Raw genomic sequence first — 12,512 nt, forward strand, 5'->3', positions numbered from 1 at the left:
CTTTTTTTAATCATTTTTCAATAATAATAAAGAGGAAAAATATATTGAATTAACTATTATATCCTTTGGTAAAAATCCTCACAAAACTCATACATATATCAATATAAATAACAGAAAAATAGTAACTTTGAAAGGGTTAATCATCGAAAAACTCATTCCACTACCCTCATCAAACTTAAAAAAAATCATAATTCTAAATTAATGAACTAAAATCAAATGAAGATGAACAATGTTTATTATTAAAAATCTCCTCCTCATCATCAAATGTAGCAGACAATAAATAAAAGACAATTGTATCTTTTTTTTATTATTTTTTGAGAGGAAAAAAATACATTGAATTAACTATTATATCCTTCGGTAAAAAAATCTCACAAAATTCATACATGTAACCGCATAAATAAGAGAAAAACATCAACTCTAAAACGGATAAATAGTCAAAAACTCATTCCACTCTTTCACTAAACTAAAAAAGAGTCAGAATTCTAAATTGATCACTCCTACTTCATTGTATGCCACATTTGATAATGAGAAGGAAATTTTTAATGATGAACTTTATTTCATCTTCATTTGATTTTGATTCATCAATTTTGAATTTTAATTCTTTTTTGATTTGGTGAGGGTGACGAAATAAGTTTTTGATTAATTATCTTTTTTAGAATTATTATTATTTTTATTATTTATACCGGTGCATGTATATTTTTTCCTTTATTATTATTATTATTAAAAATTGATTAAATAAAAGATAAAAATATAATTATCTTTTATTAAGATTTTTTACATCTGACTTTTGGTCAAATATTATTTTTTAAATATAGGAATAAAATGCCACTAGATAAAAAAATACAAAGATTAAAGGTATTTTTCATTTTTAATAATTTAACTGGATATTTTGCCATCTGAGCAAATGAACAGCTCGCTTCTTTTTAGTTTGCCGAGTCTCCAAGTAAAAAGAATTCTCTCTCCCTACCGCCAGCCATCGACGACGGAACCGGCGTCCCCGCTGCGACTAGCGGTTGAAATAACCTGGAGATGGCGATTGTGAGCTCCGCGAGCAGTGTTATTGCGATGCTTCACGAACCGCACCCGGAGCTGAAGCTTCACGCCCTCGACAAGCTCAACTCCCTCGTCCACCTTTTCTGGCCTGAGATCTTCACCAGCGTCCCCACCATGTGAGCCCGTTTGCTCTAATTTTTCCCTCATTCTGCCTTTTATTCTTGATTTTTCTCTTTTCCTCGGTTGGGTTAGGGCTTTAGTACGGGTTGCAGATTTGGTGTTTACATGGTACCTTGAATTTTGTGAATCTTTATAAAGTTACAGGAGGTGTGATTGGGAAAAGTGCTACGATGGGTTGAAGTTTGGACTTTTGGTTTTAATGTGTTTTCTAAGACGAGAACATGCTTATGAATCGTATTAGAGCTTGGAAATGTGTTATTGTTATGCGACGTCAAGGATAGTTGTCCAGAAATAATTCCATAACATGGTTCGGTTTCTTTCGTGCTTATTTTTCTGTCAGTATCACTCAGCCTCATATTTTGCAGTGAAAGTTTATATGAAGACGAGGAGTTTGATCAAAGGCAACTTGCTGCATTGGTGGTATCTAAGGTGATGCTTTGCTTTCTTTTTCTTTTTGACAAATTAAATTTTTGTATCGAGTATTTGTTGTTACTTGATTTGAAACTGTTGTCATTTCATTTCCAATATTAGATGTTCTTATTTGGTTCTACTGGCCAAGTCTTTTCTACTATCTTGTAGAGCTTAATGACTCATTGTCTTACGCTCTTGGTGCCGGACCCCTATTTGATGTATCAGAAGATTCTGCTTATGCTCATACTTTATTAGGTATGCAACTCTAGCCAATTGATTCGATTGCATTTTTCTCTTCCAATTATTGTCGGTTCTGATTCATGTTGTTTTTTTAGCCAAAGCACTAGATGAATATGCCACTCTTAAGTCTAAATCACCAAAAACAAGTGAAGGGGAGTCACAAATGGATCCAAGGTTGGAGGCGATAGTAGAAAGACTGCTGGACAAGTATGTTAAGAAATTTTGTGCTTTCAATATCTATTTATTACTGTCTATGAAAGTATCAACATATGTTGTTGATTCAGGTGCATTTTAGATGGTAAATACCAGCAAGCCATGGGGATGCCCATTGAATGTAGGAGATTAGATAAGCTTGAAGAAGCAATTAGTCGAAGTGACAATATTCATGGTGCACTTTCATATTGCATAGCACTTTCCCATTCATTTGTCAATCACAGAGAATACCGCTGTGAGGTAATGCTATCCTTGTCAGTTAAGTTTCCAATAAGCTTATTCATGCCTCTATAATAGCATATCTAGGTTGAATCTGATGCTATATTTGTGCTCGGTATTGAATCTGATGCAATTTTATGGGGGTTTTCATTTTGTATAGAAAATAAAAAAAAAATGGCACTCTGTGGAGTAACCTTGTGTAGCACAAATAAATGATAATATGAAATAAAATGGGTTGAGATGGTTTGGACAGTCAAAAAATGTTAATAGATTCTATAATTAGATGAGTTGGAATTGATAGAGTTGAAGGGGTAAGCGGTCAAGGGAGATAAAAGAAATTTCTAAATGTAATAGAAAAGTTATCTGAGACATCTGAATATCATCGATGATGTTAATGCAGATTCACATTGAGCTCAATGGAGGGTTAAATTCTTTTAGCTATGATAATAAAAATATACAATTTTGTTGCTATGAATTTTCAGAAAAGGTAGTATACAATTAAGTATATGCAGATTCAAAGTAACGAACATGTGCAAATATGATCGGTGATGTTGCATTGAGTTCAATAGGTATAGCCAGCTTCATATAGGTAGAACAAACACAGATTGGCGATGATATTTATAGTATATGGATACTTATGTACAGATATAAACTAACAAATATGGCTGCTTCATCAACATTTGGCGTTTTCCTAACTTTTAACCTGTTTGCTTAAATGTATGTGCTATCTTTTCCTCGAAAAAGCTTGTTGGCAATATTGCTTATTCATTAATCACCAGACCTTAGTGAAGGTGCTAAGTTATCTTATATTAAGAGAAAGGAAAAATTGTGAGCTCATATGGGAGATATTCTCATGATGATGATGTCTTATTGTGACCATTTAAAACAAAAAATCATATGCGGGACTACAATGGAAATTCCACGCAATTGAAATAATTTATAATGCTGAGAAACGACCCACATGATGATGATGCGATTTAATCCTTGTGAATCTGGTAGTTCTAGAAAAGTATATTTACATTGTAAGGCATGGTTAAGTTTGATCAAGAAATTAAAAAAATTGTGCAATCTTTTTCTGTGTGCATTTTCAAGTACTTGGCTCAATACAGGGATAACTTTAGTGGAGGGGATTTGTAGGAATTTGCATTAACATTATAGTCACAGTACATATGAACTTAACTGCATTCAATATGGTTGTTTTTAATGAATTTATAGCACCCTAGGAGCACGTTCTGATCCATAATGTTTCTGATTGGTCCTTTTCTTGGATTGTGAAATGAAAATCTTGTAGAAAATTTCATGATTTTGTTTCCAGTATGAAAATATAATTGGAAGCTTGTTCAATCTACTTGGATTGAGTTCATAATTCGGTTAGTGTAGAAAGCATGCATGACAGTTTCTGGTGTTTAATTTTGATAGATTAGTTAGTTATAAAATATGCTAACCTCTTTCATCATTGAGTTTAATGTTTAACATGCATGGCGGCATGAACTTCGCTGACATCCTCACTGTAACAAATGTGGCCTGTGCTTCAACATGGATGCACGTGCCTTTTTTCATTCATTTGCACAAGAAAAATACTTGGGAATTCAGAATTCTGTTAGTGAAATCTTTTTTTTGTGTGTGCGCGCGCGCGCGCGTGCGTGTGTGTTAGGGTTGGTTTGGCCTGAACACTTACTCTGATTTATCATACAATAAAAAGTGAGATCCATTTTTCATTTTGGGTAAGAATGCATCGCTCAATTTGACATGTGACAAGTTGTCTAATTGCTTGTGGTTTAATATTGCAGGTTCTCCGTCTACTTGTCAAAATATATCAGAGGCTGGATTCTCCTGATTATTTAAGCATTTGCCATTGCCTCTTGTTTTTGAATGAACCCAAAACTGTTGCAACCGTTTTAGAGAGGTTGCTATCTGGGAACAAGGTATTTAGTTATATTTTTCTTTTTGTATTTAGTGGCAGTGGCAATTCTGACATTTTGATTTATTTTCCTGTGTAGGAGGATGCCCTTCTTGCATTTCAGATAGCTTTCAATCTTGTAGAAAATGAGCATCAAGCCTTCCTATTAAAGGTTGTCAATCAGTTATCAGGCTTCACATCTCAAGCAATTGACCATGTGAACCCTGATCAAGTATCATCAACTCCAAATTCACAAAACGAGAAAGCCAATGTTGATGCAGAGGATGTTCACATATCTGAAGAATCTCATGGTGTTAATGAGATTGCAGAAAATACCACTGAAGTGGTCACCACTCGGAATGAGAGGCATATGAAGATAAAAAAGATTTTATCTGGAGAAACATCAATTCAGTTGACTCTACAGTATGTAGTCAGAATAGGTAACACATAACATCTTTCATAATTGGCTGGCAAGTCATTATCTTTATTCATGTGTATCTTACTATGGCATTCACATGCAAATTAATGCATGCTGGAACAACCGTCGACACTTTTCTTAGAGAAAATCTGGTATGAGTATATTAGTGTATGCCATAGAAATTCCTTGGTTTCTTCTCCTTGATCTATCTTTTTTCAATTGTCATGTTGTTTTGATTAAAGAAAATTCCAGTAGTCGATATGTTTCTGCATTTAATTTAAGTTTAAATTTTCTTGATTCAATGTTGGCAGGAATGGCTTAGCAGAGCAACAAACTGGGCCAAGTTCAGTGCTACCGCTGGACTAGGAGTCATCCACAGAGGTCATCTGCAGCAAGGAAGGCCCTGATGGCACCATATTTACCTGAAAGTGGTGCTGTTGGTGGTGGTAGTCCTTATTCTGAAGGTGGGGCACTTTATGGTTTGGGATTGATTCATGCTAACCATGGAGAAGGCATCAAGCAATTTCTTCATGAAAACCTGCAGAATACTAATGCTGAGGTGACTTTTATTTGTAAAATTCCCCAAACACTGAATCCGAAATACACTCATGCAAGCATCAAATTTAGTAACCTGGTCTCATTTGATATGTTGATATATATTTTACAGGTTATCCAGCATGGAGCTTGCTTAGGTCTTGGATTGGCAGCTTTAGGAACAGGGGATGAGGAAATATATGAAGATGTCAAAAATGTGCTCTATACAGATAGTGCTGTGGCTGGTGAAGCTGCTGGCATTAGTATGGGGTTGCTCATGGTTGGGACTGCAAGTGAAAAGGCTAGTGAAATGCTTGCATATGCAGATGATACACAACATGAAAAAATCATTCGGTAAGTATGGTTTGTGTATTTTCCCCTTTTTTTTTTTTGATGAAATTGTGTATTTGCCTAAATGGGCTGATGTGGCATGGTTGACTAGTTCATCTATTTCTTTTTTGGTAGCCTCTACACTCCTTTTTTTTTTGAAAAAAAAAAATCTTAATTCTTATAGTAGATATGTCATCATTATGTTCTTGAGTCTTAAACTAGAAATCCTTTTTTTAATTACATCCACTAATTAAGAAGCCATACATTGATCTGTATTCTTCTTTACAGGGGCTTATCTCTTGGAATTGCTTTGACAGTTTATGGAAGGGAAGCGGAGGCGGATTTTTTGATTGAGCAAATGACAAGAGATCAAGATCCTATACTTCGTTATGGTGGCATGTATGCTTTGGCTTTAGCCTATCGTGGAACAGCAAACAACAAGGCCATCCATCAGTTGCTTCATTTTGCTGTCTTAGATGTATGTGATGATGTCCGAAGGACTGCTGTTCTAGCCCTTGGATTTGTCTTGTACTCTGAACCCGAACAGGTAAGTTATTTTGAATTTGTTTATATGAATGCTTAAGTCTTAATAAATCTTGAATATGAAGATAGTAGTCCTTGCTCATCAAATTTATTTATGATGTTGTGTTTGCAAACTTATCTCCTGTTCGTGGTCTTCTCCTTCACTCTCATTTATTACCCATTGGCGGTTATAGCAACCCCTGTGATTATAGTAACTTCAATCAACCTGAGTCAATATTCCCAAACCAGTTATTTTTTACCTTATTGTATTAGTTTTTACAGTAATTTTCGGATGATGCAGACCCCGAGAATTGTTTCCTTGCTGTCCAAGTCTTACAATCCTCATGTCTGTTATGACGCGGCTCTAGCAGTGGGCATTTCCTGTGCTGGTACTGGTTTGATTGAGGCCATTTCATTGCTTGAGCCTCTAACATCTGATGTCGTGGATTTTGTCTGCCAAGGAGCCCTCATAGCTATGGCCATGGGTATGATCCAAACCAATGAATCCTGTGACTCTCGTGTTGGAACATTCAGGTGCTGGTGACATTCTAATTTAGGCTTGTGATAAAGCAGAGGATAACTTCCTTGCTAGATGTTGTAAATCTTTTTGATATTTGTAGGCGGCAATTAGAGAAAATAATTCTAGATAAGCATGAAGATATGATGAACAAGATGGGTGCAATATTGGCTTCTGGAATTCTTGATGCTGGGGGTAGGAATGTAAGCATTAGACTGCTGTCTAAAACAAAGCATGACAAAATCGCAGCTGTTGTTGGGCTTGCAGTTTTTAGCCAGTTTTGGTATTGGTATCCCCTTCTCTACTTCGTAAGCCTCGCTTTCTCTCCAACTGCCTTTATTGGACTCAACTATGATCTGAAAGTTGCACAATTTGAGTTCTTATCAAATGCAAAGCATTCCCTTTTTGAGTACCCTCGCCCAACCACACCTCCTACCTCAATTTCTGCAGTCAAGATTCCTACTGCTGTTCTGTCAACAGCAGCTAAAGCAAAATCAAGAGCGAAAAAAGACGCTGAACATAAAGGCACTCTGGAGAAGCTTTCAAGTGACGATGCATCAAGTCCTTCAGTTTCTACCAAGTCCAGTAAATCTATTGAGAAAGATGCTAATGCAATGCAGGTAACTTCTGTGATCATTTTTCAGTTATTCTAAGCATATTATTAGAATGGTAGTGTCTGTCTTTATGTTGTTAATACAACAAAATAAAGCCTCATTCTGTTGGAACCCTTCAACATTTATTAACAATTTTTAAACTTTAATACAAAGCTTCTTGGTTTTTTGTTGGATAAATTCCCATAGGTTTATGCTTTTCGTACTCAGATCAAATCACGAAAAATAGTCTACATTAATTAGAAGGCAGTTCATTTTCTGCAACAGTAAACTTCTTTTGTTGGGAATCTCTTTCAGAACAATTGTCTACCACGAGTTCAAATTTATGGGATATTTTGAGTTTCCCTGTCTTTTGTAATCAAATAAGCTAGTTTCTGATGCTTCCAAGAGGAAGAACAAGTATAAGCTAACCAAATTTGTTTTTTTTCCTTTTCAGTTGGATACTGCTTTGGAAAAGAAAGTGGAGCCCGAACTGTCTTATGGGATTTTGACAAATCCAGCGAGGGTCGTCCCTGCCCAAGAGAAGCACGTCAGATTCCTTGAGGGAACCCGATATGTTCCCATCAAGTTAGCACCCTCCGGATTTGTGCTTTTGAAGGATTTGCAGCCATCCAAAGTGGAGGTACTCGCCCTTTGTGACACATCAACGACAGCACCACCCAATGCAGCAAGAACTGGAGTAACTTCAACCAGACAACAGGTATCAGGTTCTTCAGCGATGGCGGTAGATGATGAGCCTCAGCTTCCACAAGCATTCGAGTATGGTGGTTGATCTACCTATGACCATGTCCGAAACCTTAATTTGCTTTCTCTGCGTATCAAGGTGGTGTGCGTTCTTGTTAAGACTGCTTGGTATGAATCCAGTAGATGGGAGTTACTTCATTGAAGGGAAAGAAGATGGTGGAACAACTACTGAAATGACTTCTTTACCAGCCCCAACCTTGATCTATCTCTCTCAACTGCATCAGTGTCATCTAACGAGTAGCACCGCTTGATTGATGTCTGAGCAACAATGTCGCCTGTGAGTTGCCCATGGCCATTGCACTTGTGAGCAGGACAATGTTGTTCTGAAGCAGCAGTGGTAATGCTAAGAAGAGAGTTAATGAATCTGTTTGTTTTAGGCTGAAATGATTTCAAGGAAAAACGACATTTTATGCATGCATCACTGCTTACCTGCCGTGCCATTACATATCAAAGCATGATTCGCTGTTGCCGATGCTAACTGCTAAGTAGTTAGGACAAATGATGAAGATGACAATGGCAACATGAAAGTATCCTACACTAACATGCTACTATTATTATGTACTCACCAATAATTTCCTCGGGTTGTTTCAGGATATCGGAAACCCTCTATCCTAATGCATTAGTGGCTGTAAAACAATCCTAACTATTTAGATGTAAACTCAAACATAAGTTTAAAAACTTGATTTTTTTTTTCTTCTCAAAAGCATTTTCCCCTCTAAGACAAAAAACTAAACTTTTACAACATTCAGAAGCACCTCACATTATACTTCTTAAGAGTCGTAGCTGATTTGGTCTCCGCTTTGAAGAGTTCTATCTTCATCTCTTCTTTGATGGGACAAATTTTCAACAAGTGTGAAGACACAAATTCATATCTTATGGATGCGATAAATTCAATCTTCATAATAATAATTTTATCGGCAACAATAATAATTTTATCAATGTGTTGTTGGATGTTGATCCATCTGGCGAAGTATAATAATACGTGAGATGAAACTATAAGTAGCTAAAGAATTTAAATTTTATTCATTTGAAACATTTTAAAATATATTAAGCACTTTAAAAACACCAAATAATTGAAGCAAAGTTAAAATAAATTAATCATAAATTCATGATGTGCACTAAATAAATTTATAGTAGACTCGTACCAACCTAATGTTTCCCTTTGACACTATAAATTTAAGACTCCTAAAACATAGCATGACATGTTATTATCCCTTTAGGAAAATGATTTGGAAAAGTCTATGTGCCCTCCATAATCCCTAGAAACTTCTCAATTTGACATATAAGATATTTCTATGGCTCGTGCGCGAAGTCTTGTTAATGCAGGGATTCTGAAAAAAGATCTATTGTACATAATCGTATCTTGTTTAACAAAAGATTATTTTTGAAATTCGAATTCGTAATCTCTAAATCACATGATAATAATTTTATCATTACACTAATTAGCCTCCCCTGCCCCTATTTATAAGTCCCCAAAAAATAAATTATATTTAGTGATATGTCACAAGATAAAATACCTATAGAAATTTTTAATGCGGCTTGCCATACTCCTTTTATTTATGTAAGAATGTTGACCATTGTATTAATGTCGGTGCAAGTAAATTAATGAGCAAAGGATCACAAAAAGATCAAAATCTAAGTACCACCTAAGGATCACAAAAAGATCAAAATCTAAGTACCACCTTGACGTAGAATACTCGATTTGTGGAAGAGTGGTGGTTTAGTCGTCATAAGAAGATTTCAAGCCATTATAACCAACCACGTATAAAAACATTTGCTAAATTTGACAATCCACGATGTTTGTAGGTCCAATTCAATTATGTTTCCAATGAGATTGTATATGATAAGGTTGAGTGCCTGAGATATTGCATCCGAAAGTCATCCACAAGTAGTCATTGGTCATGAAAGAATAGAGGAGAAGTAATTTCCTCCCTCCTTATATACTGAAGTGGATAAAACTCACAAGAGATATGTGACAAACAATTAAATCATTTTTCTTGTACAGACATATCAAGTATTTTCATTTTTTGAGAGTAAAGTCGTAAGAAATCTTTTACCTTTAGATGGCCCAGTAGTTCGATTATTGGAGACTCTGGTGACAAGTGTAAGGTAAGTTGCCTTCATCATTGACCCCTATGGGATACACTAAGCCCTCTCAAATAATCTAGGCAGATCAATTAAGAGCATAGATTATAATATGTATGTCAAAGAGACAACAAATAAATATAAAGCCATTCAACTGCCCCGTTCTCTGCTGGGCTGGGCTGGGCTGGGCTGAGTTGGTCCATCCAGCCGGCCTTCAAGATCACTTTGCTACCGCCTACAGGTAGCCATCAAACCCTTGTTAGTTCTTATATTAATTAAATCAGGCGCCGTTGTTTTGCGCCGATTCATTTTCAAACCCTTGTTTGTTCTCCTCTTCCACTTTCCCTCCACTTCCAATTTCTCCTCCTCCTTCGTTACCTGATTAATTGTGATGATGCTTGCGTCGGATGCAAAACCACCCTCTGTTCATGGGCTCGACCATGGAGTCCTGGGTGGGTCGCATGAGACCAGAGGAAACAGACGTAAGCGCATCGACGATGAGTCCGCCGGAGACGACGACGCTGCCAAAAGGCAGAGAGTAGAATTGCCGATCTCTACGCCTAAACTGTCCTTGGTTTTGGATTTAGATCTCACTCTCTTAAACTCGATCGAGGTAATCTATCTACACTAATTGCACTGTATTTATTTGTTAATTTGTTGATTTTGTCAAAATAATTATATTAAATGCTAACAAATTCATTTGATGGTTCAGTTTGATCGAGTGGCTTCGGCCGATAAACGACTTCTGAGGAGAAAACTGACGATGCAGCAAGAGAAGGATGATTGTGATCTTTTCTGCGTCGATAGTCTTCGATGTTGGACGAAACTCAGACCTGGAATCAGAGAATTCCTCCATAAGGTAACTTCTACCGTTTGTTTTATAATAATATTAATATAAGGATATTGTTATTGGCTGATAAAGATACTTAACTTCTGAAAATAACCATAATAACAGGATGTTTTTTTTTAAAAAAAATGAAGATTAAAGGAAAGTAAGATGGTAATAAAATCAACATTAATTCATCCACATTAAGGGGATGAATATTAATATAATTACTATCTACCATGTATGGGAGGGTGGGGAGTTCGATCAGGCCACACGATTCCATTCGGACAGAAATTTAAATGAGCTTGGTTAATACAACTAATAATATTTGATATCATTTTTTATTTTGTCAAACCAGTAACAACTTATTCAGTTTACTCTCCTGTGATCATTACTCATGCCCTATATATGGATGATATTTTACTCACTAACATTACTGAACCAATTAATTTTTAATAATATTATAGTTATAATTGCATCTGTCTTTTCTATAATTTAAATAGTGAACTGCTTATTTTTTAATATGGCTTGCATTCATCTATCACATGTTATACAGATTATGAATTAATCATTTCTTGGGTTTTTAATTGCAGGCGAGAGAATTGTTTGATCTGCACGTCGTCACTATGGGGACTCAGTGATATGCGGCTACGATGGCCGAGTTACTTGATCCCACCGGCACCTTATTCTTCGGCAGGATCATCTCCAGAGAGGATGCCAGCATAGATGATCACGGTCTATTGGTTAAAAATTTAGATCAAGTGACTGCTTTTGAGTCCAGCGTGCTGATTTTGGATGATACTGTGAGAGTTTGACCGCATAATCACTGGAATCTCATTCTCATTCAGAGGTACATATAAATAAAGTAATATTTCTTTAATTATTTGAATAATATTTTTTATTCATTATTGAAATTGTTGACAATTTAATTTGTGCAGATACGCTTATTTTCCTGACACTTGGCGTAAATACATGGCGGCAGGAGATTCGCCACTTCATACGGGCATGGACGATGATGCTGCTTTAGCATCCGTCTTATCGGTAAGAAATAAATTATTTTCTAACCTACTCTCGTACTAATTAACAGGGATTAATTTACATTTTAAATGCTTCAATATTTCTAAAATTTATTTTCATTGAATAGGTGCTACAGAGAGTTCATGACGACTATCACTTGGTGCATCACTATGCGAGTCACGTCGATGTCAGGAGCATACTCGCGAGCACTCTCAGATCATAGCTCTCTATTTGCTACTCTAGATTAGGTTGCAATTGTATTACTTTGATACATTTGTAAACTTTTGAAATGATAAATGAAATATCCAAGAAAAGTTTTTATACTAACCTTAGTTTTCTTGGGGACTCCCACTGTATTTTGGTTACTGGAGAAACACTCGAGTTGAGGAACTCATGTAAAAATGAGTAATAATCAGGTACCCCTTTGAGACCTAGAGGTTACTGGGACAATATCTACCTCAACATTGAGTGCTCCTTTGAGACCTTATGTGGATAATGCAAAAGCATTAGGGAGGACGATCCTTGCGTATGTGGCAGGTAAGTGCCTCTTCGCTGAAAACTATGGGAACACAATGGAATGATGAAATAACTTTGATTGATAATTATTGATATGTTGAGCTACATTGCATGGCGCACAGATAACTTCTTAAGGATAGGTCATAATGAAATAATTCCTATACATGTGCTCATTAACAAAATTACCTGATAGAATTAGATGAATTCAGATAATTTAAATGTATTTAACTGCATAT

The 12,512-nt window shown here is 35.9% G+C and overlaps 1 pseudogene; it reads left to right on the forward strand.

Moving 5' to 3' along the window:
• Positions 1-918: 918 nt before the first annotated feature.
• LOC122042484 lies at positions 919-8,246 on the forward strand (annotated as a pseudogene).
• Positions 8,247-12,512: the final 4,266 nt, after the last annotated feature.

Source organism: Zingiber officinale, chromosome 2A, assembly GCF_018446385.1.
Source record: "Zingiber officinale cultivar Zhangliang chromosome 2A, Zo_v1.1, whole genome shotgun sequence".
Lineage (NCBI taxonomy): Eukaryota > Viridiplantae > Streptophyta > Magnoliopsida > Zingiberales > Zingiberaceae > Zingiber > Zingiber officinale.